The sequence below is a fragment of the Bombina bombina genome, chromosome 1 (assembly GCF_027579735.1).
Source record: "Bombina bombina isolate aBomBom1 chromosome 1, aBomBom1.pri, whole genome shotgun sequence".
Classification (NCBI taxonomy): domain Eukaryota; kingdom Metazoa; phylum Chordata; class Amphibia; order Anura; family Bombinatoridae; genus Bombina; species Bombina bombina.
The window spans coordinates 120376391-120389448 of NC_069499.1; the positions used below are offsets into that span (position 1 = coordinate 120376391).

The following is a 13058-nucleotide window of genomic DNA, read 5'->3' on the forward strand; positions in this document are numbered from 1 at the left end:
TGTTTAAAGTGACATGCTCTTTCTAAATCACGAAAGAAAAAATTGGGGTTTCATGTCCCTTTAAATGAAAATAAAGCTAGCTAGATGATTTAAAAAGATGCAGAACTCAAATAAAAAGTTTTATTAATCAAAGTGTACAATCTTAAATATTGTTCCAATTTTGTTCTATTGTCAAATGCATTTCTCTTTGTGTCCTTTCTTAAAACGTAATTCTTTCAAATGACTGAATATCTAGGTGGGCTTAGAAGTGTTTTATTATTAGACTGCTGCTTGCATACTGTATTTATTTAGCTTCATAAAGTTGTTTTTTTAACACATATGCACTACTGCTCCAGAGCTGAACATGGCCACTTAGCCAATCAGGGGCTATATGTGCCTAGTGGGCAAGCAAATACCATGTTTACATGAGGTTCAGCATTGATTTGCAGTTCTTAAGCTGAATTGATTATGGGCTCCATTTATGAAGCTTCAGAGACCTTGTGGTGCAGGCTTGTTTGAATTTGCAAACGCAATTTAAGAAGCAGTGGTTGCAAGACCATTGCTTCCTAACCTTTCTGCTGCTACCTCTGGGAAAGCATATTAAAATCACCCTGGACTAATTGCAGGAGAACATTGAGATGCACAAGAAAGTTTTGCCAGCAGATGCTGAATGGCTGGCAGTAAATGTGGGTGGACAGGCTCCCTGCCTTGAAACTTTGTTCACCCACAGCTTCCTATGTATTTAACGCTTTTGCTGGTTGAAACACATAGTTCTGTGCAAGTTAAAGAACAATACTTAAATGTTCTAGCACAGCATTACTCATTTATGGAAGGGCACATGCTTTTAAAATACAGATGCATTTTTAAACTACATTAGGGTCACCCCAAAGAAAGCATGAGAACTACTTCTCTAAGTTAATCTAACTATGTATAAATTATATTTTACCCACCAATAGTATAGAAAAAAATATTTCTTTTTCCAGAAGGACCTAAAATCTTCTTGAATATATTTCTTATATGTCCTCACTTAACATATGGAACTCTATGGGTCTATACTAGTGTAACAGGAGTTGAATATTCTTGCAGCTGCAAATGTCTTAAAACAGGGTAGATAAATAGCAGGTATCAACCTAACATCCCAGCAAAATAGTTTTAATGTGCTTAGTAGTATGTATATCGTTTTTGCAAACCTCAGAGGGACTTTATTCTGGCAGACCCAAGAAGTTCTGAACAATAAGAACACTTTGTTGAATCTCCTAGGTTTTCTTTTGTTGGCTTCTGTAAAGGTATGAAATCTTAGCATGGACATAATATAAAGAGAAATAAAGCTTAAATACATTTGGAGTTTTGATCTTCGTCTGATCCTAGCAACAAAGTATTTTATACTACAACAAAAGATGAAGATCTTCTTAATCAGGTAACTTGTTCCTGGTACAATTTATGCAGGAAGTGTATCAACCCAAAAGATATCATCACAATATCACAGCTTTGTGGGAACATGTGGATCACATTTATGTGGTAACAATCATGTTAAAAATAATACATCTAATAATAACACAAAGATATTTTAGCTTCCAGTGGGATTACTCTTGTAACAGTCTTTTAAGTACAAAATGGAACCAGATTATAAAAAAAGCCAACAAAATATCTCAAAAGATTTAACCAACGCTAATGAGAAACTGCTCTCCCATTATAGAGAAAAACCTGATACAAGATTTAGTTACTCTGTCTTGAGAGTGAGATATAAATCTAACATCTCTGGAACTTCACCAGTGTAGAGAAATGCAGGCCAAAGCCGAGAATAAAGTCTGGGTTTCAGGAAACGGTGTGAAATATGTCTGGTTTTGCAACACTAGAGATTTTTTTTCATATGCACGTACACTGTATAGAAATAAAAGAACAAAAAAATACTTATGTTCAAAAGGAGAAAGTGTTGGATGAAATGTAAAATTAATTGCAAAATATCCATTCACCTTGAAGGTTGAATAGATGCCACATTTCCTTCACAACAGCTTATAGAATGCCCAGCTTTGCTCTTTTGGTCACATTTCATGGAATCAGCTGAAAAAAACTACAGTAGCAGACAAGTCATTAATATTGTAAAGAAAAATGATTGAGTTGCCTAGGTTTTGAATAAGGGAACAAATTTGGAAGCAGATGTTCAATCAATTTAGATTTTTTTTTCCCAGAGAAATCACAGCTTATAAAATCTGCCTTTATTCTTATTACGATGGTAACTTTTAGGCATGTAAAGTGATTTATTATATTTCTTACTTTATACTGCCCACACATTAAATACAATGTTATGTGAGTGCCTAAAGATTTGTATTATTAATATTAAAAATGTATTAAATTTTATAAAAAGGAAAATTCTGATTTTTTTTAAATAAATTTAAAATATTGGTTAATATGTTCATACAAAAAAGAAAGATTTGCCTCTTTATAACATTGTATTAACTAGTGAATAAAACTTGATTTGATTTTAAGAAGCTAAGCTTTACATGCTGTAGTATAAAATATACAGAATAGTTATTTGTACAAATATAAAATAAAATAATAGGTTATTGTTTAGAATGTTGTATAGTTCTGGATTATTTTTAATTTCAATAATAAAAAAATAAATTAAGAACATTTTATTAGCTCATTCTATAGCAAAAGATAGGCGTGAAATATAAATAAAAGAGAGATAGAGACATATAAAATATGAGAAAGGCAACCGGAGCCAAAGGCAACCGGATAATATAAACACAGAATTAAATGGTCAAAGAATTATTTTGTCTACTAATTGCATTTTAAGAGAGATAATTGTTTAACTGTGCCCTTAAAGAACACATGTTGCAAATAAATCAATGACCTTAGAAAATATCTGGGCAACTGCTCAAAGCCAGATGTGTTTCTATTTAAAGATAATGCACATGCCATTGGTCTTGTCATATTGTATCACATATGGTCCACAACATGTTTAAGCATATAGACCAATTATTATATATTAGTATCCTCTTTGTCTAATATGCTGAAATGTTTTAGTTGAATTTATTATGTAGTGGAAGTCTTAAACTATGACAGACATTGGCAATGAAGACAGGTATTTTGTTATTTCAACTTCTCAAACCACTTGCAGGCTAAAATGTCAGTAAAAAAAACACAATACCATTTGCAGACTCAATATATGAAGTTCAGATAAGTAATTCAACCTTCATAATTTATTAGGAACAATATATAATGATTTCACATTGAGTTCAGATGCTGTGCTTTCCATATAATCAAGAACCACTAACTCAAAAGTGTCAAATATATATATATATATAAAACCCTCAAACAACTAACGCCACAATTGTATAAAATACCATTATATTTCAGTTCAGGCTGTGAGTAAGAACAAGATATTTGCCACAGAAAAATATAAATTATAACAACATTTTTAATAAGTAATGGTGAGACAGAAATTATGTAAGATATATGACAGGTTTCTGGCATAAAGATTAAAATATTTGGGGCAGATTTATTTTTTTTGCAGATTTTTTTCTTTATGGATAACAAGGCAAGAAAACACCTTTGTATGAAGTATATAATCAAGGCAAGATGCTAAATGTACAGCATTTTATTTGTTAAACACATAAAAAAGATAGATAGAGATGTATTCAAAGCATTGATTAACCTATATTTTAGTTGTTTAAATATGAAGCAATGGGGGCCACCATGTTATAAACTAGGTTTCATTCTCTGCTGAGGCCAATAGCAAACAGTTATACATGTGTTACTAGAGGGTGCAACCAGTGACTGTGGAATATAGCACTGTTAAAGAGACAGTAAAGTCAAATTTAAACTTTCATGATTTGATGCTCTATCTGGATCATGAAAGTTTAATTTTGACTTTACTGTCCCTTTAAGTCTGGAGTCTTCATTCCCACTTTTAACAGGAATTGAAAAGCCGAACATTTTCAGAATTAAATTACACAAAAGAAAGTTGTTTTAATACAAACAGCTAAACATTTTACATTATATTTTTATATTACAACTTCAAAGTGTTTAAAGGGACACTGAACCCAAATATTTTCTTTACTCGAAAAGCAAGAATGTAAGTTTAGATGCCGGCTCATTTTTGTGAACAACCTGGGTTGTTCTTGCTGATTGGTGGATAAATTCACCCACCAATAAACAAGAGCTGTCCAGTGTACTGAACCAAAAAATGTCTGGCTCCTTAGCTTAGATGCCTTCTTTTTCAAATAAAGATAGCAAGAGAACAAATAAAAATTTATAATAGGAGTAAATTAGAAAGTTGCTTAAAATTTCATGCTCTATCTGAATCACAAAATAAAAAATTTGGGTTCAGTTGCCCTTTAATTCACCATCATTAAGGTACATATCTAGTTGCAAACAGATTTGAAGCGAGTTCTGGTTATCAAGAGCTCACTGCATTATATACATTAAAGTGATGCGTTTTACAGTTTATTTATGGTGTTTAATGATCTCTCTTAAATGATCTGTTGGTATAAACATGTGTATCAATTGCCACCAGCAAGCTGTGGTGACTGTGTATATATCCAGGAAGCCTGATTTAACTTTTCCAATTTTAGTGCCCTCAAATATGTGAGTTGTTTACCAAATATTGAAGATAATACACTATTGTGGGTTCCACTTCTAAAAGAGGTAAACACTCCGTGCGCGCTCCATTTAGTCTGGTGGAGGTGGAGGTAGAGGGAGGGAGGTGGAGGTGGACTCAGGGAGGTGGAGGGAGGAAGAGGGTGGGAAATAAATTCTAAAGGGATGTGGGAGGGTAAGGGGTTGGGAGCAGCTACACTACAGAAAATTAAGGGTTTCAACAAACGGGCAATTTGTTTTGAGCAAACTGGGTACTGGCAGACAGCTGTCAGTACCCAAGATGGTGGAGAATAGGTAGAGAGGTGAGGGTTAGAGAGCTGTATGGGGGGTATCAGGGGGGATTTTAAAAATAATTATTTTAAAAAATCCTTTTATTTTAGTACTGGCAGACTTTCTGCCAGTATTTAAGATGGCGGTGACAATTGTGAGGTGGGGAGGGAAGAGAGATGTTTGAGGGGGGTCAGGAAGGGATCAGGGCATGGGATGTGTCAGGTGGAAGGCTTCTCTCTACACTAAAGCTAAAATTAACCCTACAAGCTACCTATAAGCTACCTACAAGCTACCTAATTAACTCCTTCACTGCTTGGAATAATTCAAGTGTGTTGCACAGCGACATTTAGCTGCCTTCTAATTATCAAAAAGCAATGCCAAAGCCATATATGTCTGCTATTTCTGAACAAAGGGGAACCGAGAGAAGCATTTACAACCATTTGTGCCATAATTGCACAAGCTAATTGTAAATAATTTCAGTGAGAAACCTAAAGTTAGTGAAAAAGTGAACAATTTTTTTTATTTGATCGCATTTGGCGGTGAAATGGTGGCATGAAATATACCAAAAGGGGATAGCAGTAAACACTCAAGTGAGTTTGTCATGATACATCTGGGCAATGGATGTACAGTGTCCATTGCCCGTTCAACATCAAGATGGGTGGACAAATTACCAAGTCGGGAACCCTGAGCTTATCCAGCTTAATACATGGGGCCCTATACATTTTTATTTCTAATGTTGTTATTCTGCAAAGGAAAAAAGCAATGAACATTATTTTTAGACATTTGTGGCTCCATTGTTTTAATAATGCAAACTCTTAATTTCATAGTTTACAGTGTGCAAATGGCTATAATCCTGTTATTGAAGCTTTCTACGAAAAGATACAAATTTCCCACAATGCTCCTCTTAATTATAGGCCAAAACCTTGTAAAACCAAGAAACAATTAAATTAATATTACTTTTTTTTCTTAAGTAGCATATATACTAAAATTGGAACAAAACAGAGAATATTAGCACGGCCCTTGTGCAAGGATGACGCAAAGCTGTGAAGAATTCTAGATTTTTTTTAATTAAAATATGTGAAACCACCAGTTTTACAAAATTCTAATGATCAAAAAGTGAGTTGTGAGTAGGATTATCTAAATGGTGTGCAAAGGTATATGATATAAGAATTAATATAGATTATATCCGTGACTGGTGTAATGCTTGTCTGTATATGTATATATTTATAGCAGTGAATAAGAATATAATATCAATTTTAGTGATGATGATATAGGGTGATTGCATGAAAGTCAATGTGCAGGAAAAAGGGAATATTTGTTCAGTACTGGAAATGTACTCATAAATGTGTATATAAAAAACACAAGTGTATTGAGTGTTTCACTCCTATGTTGCTTACAATCTATTGTTATTATTGCTAATTTTCAAACAGTAAAATATTTTTTAATGCCATATTTGCCTCTGTTTATATTTTAGTTGGGGAAACAGAGATAATACGCAATATATACCATGAGTAACTGATACACCAACTGCAGCTACATATTAGTTATATACGCAACACACGTGCACTCCATAGCACACAAATTTAAGAGCTCACCATATTAAGAGCACCCTTTTATCACTGATTCTAACACTTGCAGACGCACTACTATTTCTGATAATAACAGATTGTAAGCAACATAGGAGTGAAACACTCAATACACTTGTGTTTTTTAGATACACATTTATGAGTACATTTCCAGTACTGAACAAATATTCCCTTTTTCCTGCACATTGACTTTCATGCAATTACCCTATCATCATCACTAAAATTGATATTATATTCTTTTTCACTGCTATAAATATATACATATACAGACAAGCATTACACCAGTCACGGATATAATCTATATTAATTCTTATATCATATACCTTTGCACACCATTTAGATAATCCTACTCACAACTCTTTTTTGAGCGCCCCCCCCCCCCCCTTTTTGTTCTTTTTTATCTTCTGATTTTGGGAGTATATCAGATTTGGGGAAGCATAGTTGAGTCTGATATTAGTATCACCATGCACACCTCTATTACAAAATTCTAATAACATACCCGCTATATCCATAAAGTCATTATTAACCCCTTAACAACACACATCGTACAGGGTATGTCTTACACAAACTGGTCTTTAAAGACCAGCGACGTATACTGTATGTTGTTAGGGGTTTAAAGTGACTGGAAGTGATCCTGATTGCTTTCAGCCACTTTCAAGGTATTGCCGTGATGCCTCGATATTGAGGCATCACTGCAATACCTTTTTTGGCACACCGATGCAGAGAGGGCCACTCTGTGGCCCTCTCTGCATTGGCCAGCGAATGTGCCGATCGTTGGTGGGTGGGTGGGAGCCAGAGGTGGCCCATTGTTTGCCGGACTTCTGGATCAGAGCGCGCAAATGATAGGGAGCGTGCGGGGCGTGTGTGCGTGTGCAAGTGTGCGTGCGCTCTATTTAGTCTAATGGAGGTGGAGGTAGAGGGAGGTAGGTGGAGGTGGACTCAGGGAGGTGGAGGGAGGAAGAGGGTGGGAAATAAATTCTAAAGGGATCTGGGAGGGTAGGGGGTTGGGAGCAGCTACACTACAGAAAATTAAGGGTTTCAACAAACGGGCAATTTGTTTTGAGCAAACTGGGTACTGGCAGACAGCTGTCAGTACCCAAGATGGTAGAGAATAGGTAGAGAGGGGAGGGTTAGAGATCTGTATGAGGGGGATCAGGGGGGATTTTAAAAACAATTATTTAAAAAATCCTTTTATTTTAGTACTGGCAGACTTTCTGCCAGCATTTAAGATGGCGGTGACAATTGTGAGGTGGGGAGGGAAGAGAGTTGTTTGAGGGGGGTCAGGAAGGGATCAGGGCATGGGATGTGTCAGGTGGGAGGCTTCTCTCTACACTAAAGCTAAAATTAACCCTACAAGCTACCTATAAGCTGCCTACAAGCTACCTAATTAACTCCACTGCTGGGAATAATACAAGTGTGGTGCACAGCGACATTTAGCTGCCTTCTAATTATCAAAAAGCAATGCCAAAGCCATATATGGCTGCTGTTTCTGAACAAAGGGGATCTGAGAGAAGCATTTACAACCATTTGTGCCATAATTGCACAAGCTAATTGTAAATAATTTCAGTGAGAAACCTAAAGTTAGTGAAAAAGGTAACAATTTTTTTATTTGATCGCATTTGGCGGTGAAATGGTGGCATGAAATATACCAAAATGGTCCTAGATCAATACTTTGGGTTGTATACTAAACTACACTAAAGTTAAAATTAACCCTAAAAGCTCCCTACAAGCTACTTAATTAACCCCTTCACTGCTGGGCATAATATAAGTGTGGTGCATAGTGACATTTAGCGGCCTTCTAATGACCAAAAAGCAACGCTAAAGCCATATATGTCTGCTATTTCTGAAGAAAGGGGATCCCAGAGAAACATTTACAACTATAATTGCACAAGCTGTTTGTAAATAATTTTAGTGAGAAACCTAAAGTTTGTGAAAAATTTTGTGAAAAAGTTTGTGAAAAAGTTTGTGAAAAAGTTAGCGATTTTTTTTATTTGATCGCATTTGGCGGTGAAATGGTGGAATGAAATATACCAAAAAGGGCCTAGATCAATACTTTGGGTTGTCTACAAAAAACAAATATATACATGTTAAGGGATATTCAGGGATTCCTGACAGATATCAGTGTTACAATGTAACTATCGCTAATTTTGAAAAAAAATGGTTCGGAAATAGCAAAGTGCTACTTGTATTTATTGCCCTATAACTTGCACAAAAAAAGAACATGTAAACATTGGGTATTTCTAAACTCAGGACAAAATTTTGAAACTATTTAGCATGGTTATTTCTTGGTGGTTGTAGATGTGTAACAGATTTTGGGGGTCAAAGTTAGAAAAAGTGTTTTTTTTTTTTCAAATTTTTCATCATATTTTATATATTGTTCATAGTAAATTATAAGATATGATGAAAATAGTGGTATCTATAAAAGTTCCATTTAATGGCGAGAAAAATAGTATATAATATGTGTGGGTACAGTAAATGAGTAAGAGGAAAATTACAGCTAAACACAAACACCGCAGAAATGTAAAAATAGCCCTGGTCCTTAAGGGTAAGAGAAATGAAAAATGGCCTTGTCCTTAAGGGGTTAATAATTACCACAAATCATTATGGTTTTGGAACACAAGAGGTTCATTTTAACATGTCAGTTATTATTTTTCTTACATTAAGTACAAAGGAATAAACAACAGTAAAGTCATATTAAACGTTGCAAAAGGTAATTAACAACCATAAACATGCTTCTGGGAGGTTTCGACTGAAAATTAATTTGTGAAAAAGGCCTTTCCTCATCTGAACCTATTTAGGGTTGTTTCACTTGGAAAAAAAAAACCCAAAAAAACATAGGCAATATCAGATGAAACTGAAACCTGAAAAGTCTGATATTGGAAGATTTGTGCTCAAAGACAAAGGGCTAGATTACAAGTGGCACAATATTAGGACTTTCGTTTGCACGCAAACATGGCCAGAAGTAAACTTTTTTTTTTTTAAATAATTTTTATTGAGGTTTTGCACAGTAAACAAAAAACATTGATCGCCTTTTATCAAAAAGAAAACAAACAATAATACAAATGAAAATAGGATGGAAGAAAATATTTCAACAATTATAGAATAAACAATAGTTAGTCTAATATGACCTTGAGTTTGCAATACAGTAGCATAATAGGCTGACTAGTTAGAAGCCAAATTTATAGGCCACATGGTCTAGGAATGTGTGAGATAGCTGATAGTCAGATGGGCAGCTCTTTATGAGCTTCAAAAAAGAAATAAATAGATATATAGTAAAAGGGAGGGGGGATTTCAGAATAGTCAATAACAATCAGCGGGTAAGCACCGATTAAAATATAAGTTATTGAGCTAGAGTGCATAGCAAATGGAGGAAAAGGTATGGAAGGTAGGGGGGACGGAGCCATATAAAAGGGTTATATGAGGAATGCAGTTAAATATTTAAAGTAGCTATCAAAGGGGCGACTATAAGGCAGGATGCCAATGAGATCCATGTAGTGTTGGGAAGTTTGAGATTTATGGATACATATATGGAAATATTCGATGAGGGGTTTTTTACTGGGTATACCTGTTAAAGTAACTTAGTGGGGTTATATACCAAAATATTAAGAGAAATCCAGGGCTTAATTTAATATTAAATACATGGGGTATATAGACTATTGGAAGAACATATGTCTCAAAACTTGAAGGGGGAGAATGACTGTTTTGAAATTATGTATGCTAAGTTATTGGAAGATAGACGGTGTGGGGAGTGATTAAAAGATAGCTATGGTATCAATGTTATATAATGAGCTGTATAGTCACAGTTAAGAGTCAAGAGAAATAGGCAACTGGTAAATGAGAAGGTATCTCCTAGCACAGTATCTTCTGCCTAATCTAAGCAAGCCTACACCTCCCCTATGAAATGCTTTCAGAGTTCATAAGATGTCAGTAGTGACTTGCACTACCTTCTAGGTCCCTAAGCTGAATAAGTGGACATTTGTAATATTTACCTCAAAGTAAGGTTAATATATATCAGCATATAATAATAACACTAGTTACATGGGAACATATCTATAATACTATTAACAACTATGTTAGCTGGAGGAGATTTATAATTAACTCACAATTGATTCTAAACCTTCATTACAGGAAACATGGGTACAAATACTATATATGTTAAATTCTAGGTGGGACCTACACAAAAGAGGACAGACATGTACTAATCAAAAACAGTAGTAGTTACTAGACATATAGGAAATAAATTGTAGGCTGATCACAATTAAGCTAGAGCATATATGAAGTCAGGACTGGACAATACAAAGCTTAGCAATATTCCCATCTCGGCCTCTGATAGGGGCACGGCATCAGCTCTCTTAATAGGTACATCTTGCAGGTCACTAAGATTGAGCTCATTCCTAATTATCTTTTTTAAATATGGTTCATAAGACCTAAAAGAGATTCCCTATTGTAAACATCATGTTGCATAAGTACAATAATTAGGAGCCTCTTCCAGATACATAAAAACAATCTGCATTTAAACAGCCTATTTGATACTGATCGGCCTATATTGTACCCTAGGATACAGGATAGAGGCTAAACAGACACCATAAGATAAATTGTAGATATTTTACTAACTTTTAGGTTATATAATTACTTTGAGTGATCCAGCAGACTCCATTAGCTGATATAGTAGGTTTAGGTGTGACACTTAGCATAGGAGATAAAACGAAGCAACAGGCAAAAGATAACTTTTAGACTAAATTAAGTCTGACTATAGCTGGCATAATAAGGTGGTGTTATAGTGGTCCATTCTGCAATTTCTAATGCTAAGCGGGAATCGTAGGGGTTAAACATCTAATCTCAAACTTTCTAACTCGTATTAATCAAACAAAGCTTAACAAGAACAAGTATTCCCAGACTATATATCGTGAACTTAAGTTATATGTAAACAGTGGAACCTAGAAAGTTCTATAAGCACCGACAGTCCCTCAATTTCTGATTAAACACATAAAGAAAAAGTAGCTCTGTAAAGCTATAAAGGAGAGCATAGTACATTTATCCGACACCTCTCCTCTGTAAATGATAAGAATCAGTATAGTGTAGACCTTATGACATTTGGCAGTATGAGATGCATAAAAGAAAGTATGTCATTAGGGGGTTTATGCTAGTAAACTTCTCCAGTTAACCTTACTCTAGAGCAGCAGCGTTTTGGCATGCTATAGTAAAGATCCAGCTCTATACTGCTTGAATGGAGTATGTCCAGAGTTATAGGCTGAGAATGGTAGTGATGCTTGCCACAGTAGAGGTAAACTCTGCACGGGGTTGTATGAGCTCCCAACAAACTTACATAAACATACACAGTGAACTGGTATAGATATAAAAGGGTTAACTCTTCTGAGGGAGGAAGAAAAAAGGTGCATATGATTAAACATTAATTAAAACAAACCTAACAAAATAATTAGCGAAAAGCTAGATTCCCAACAGTCCTGAAGTTATTCTTTCATTAAAGGCCCAAACTGAAAAGAGAGACAATCAATCTATTTCTTTATGTCCTTTGGTCCCTAGATATGTTAGCGAAAAGCTATCAAACTCCAGTTCTCCAGAGATATGCAAGGACCCCCACATTGGTTAACATTGTCTTGGAGCGTCCCATGGTGAGTCTAGTATACACAATAGCCCAATAGGGTGGTGGTTGCATAATGGCAGAAAGTTCAGAGTAAGGAAATACATGTAACGTGATATACCAGGTAGATCACTCTATGATATAATTACCCTCAGCAGAATGCAAAAAGACCCCGGATGAGAATGTGGGCCGATTTGGGAATTCAGAGAACCCCTAAGATGGCGGCTCAGTCTATTCTTACATAGTAGTCAGCTTTCTGGTTGACAGTATATGTCAGCTGTCTATTCGTTGCTGTGTGATCAATAGATTGTCCTGCAGTCCAGGGTTTAAGTAGATGTGAACTTTGTTGGAGAGACACTTTCGTTAGTACAGAAGTAAACTTTTAATGCATGCAGGTTAGCGCTCAAATTACAAGTTTAAAGTAAATGGTTTGCGAGTGATCAATAGAAGACTTGTGTAACTTAAGGACTTTTAGAGATCGCGACCATGCTTCTTTCTTCTCCCCATAGACTTTAATAGAGAAGCAAAGTAAAAAAAAAAATAACATCTATCGTTTATGCGCTAGCCCAACCATGTTTAACCAAATGCACTATAGCGGGCGTGAGTTATGAATATTTTTCTTTCAAATCTTCTTCACATAGAAGATAATGCTCTTTTTATAAATATAAATATATATATATATATATATATATCTCAAAATAGCAAGAGTATTGCATTGAGCAATTATACTTTTTTTATTGGACTAACTATATATATATATATATATATATATATATATACAGTATATATATATATATTTGATTGATTTTTTAAATATATTTATATTAAATAATATTCTTATTGCACTTTGAAAATGTCTGTGTTAAATTCTATATATAAGGATCATACTTTGTATATTTATGTGTATATTATACAAATTACATTGCACTTTGTATTTGCTCCATTGTAAAATAAACAGCTTCCGAAAGTGGGAGGGACAGGGGAGTTCGCAGGCTGAACATTGGAGTTTCCAGGGTATG

General features: G+C 34.8%; 1 pseudogene; it reads left to right on the forward strand.

Annotated features, from left to right (window-relative positions):
- Positions 1-5813: 5813 nt before the first annotated feature.
- Positions 5814-5914, forward strand: LOC128646402 (uncharacterized; annotated as a pseudogene).
- Positions 5915-13058: the final 7144 nt, after the last annotated feature.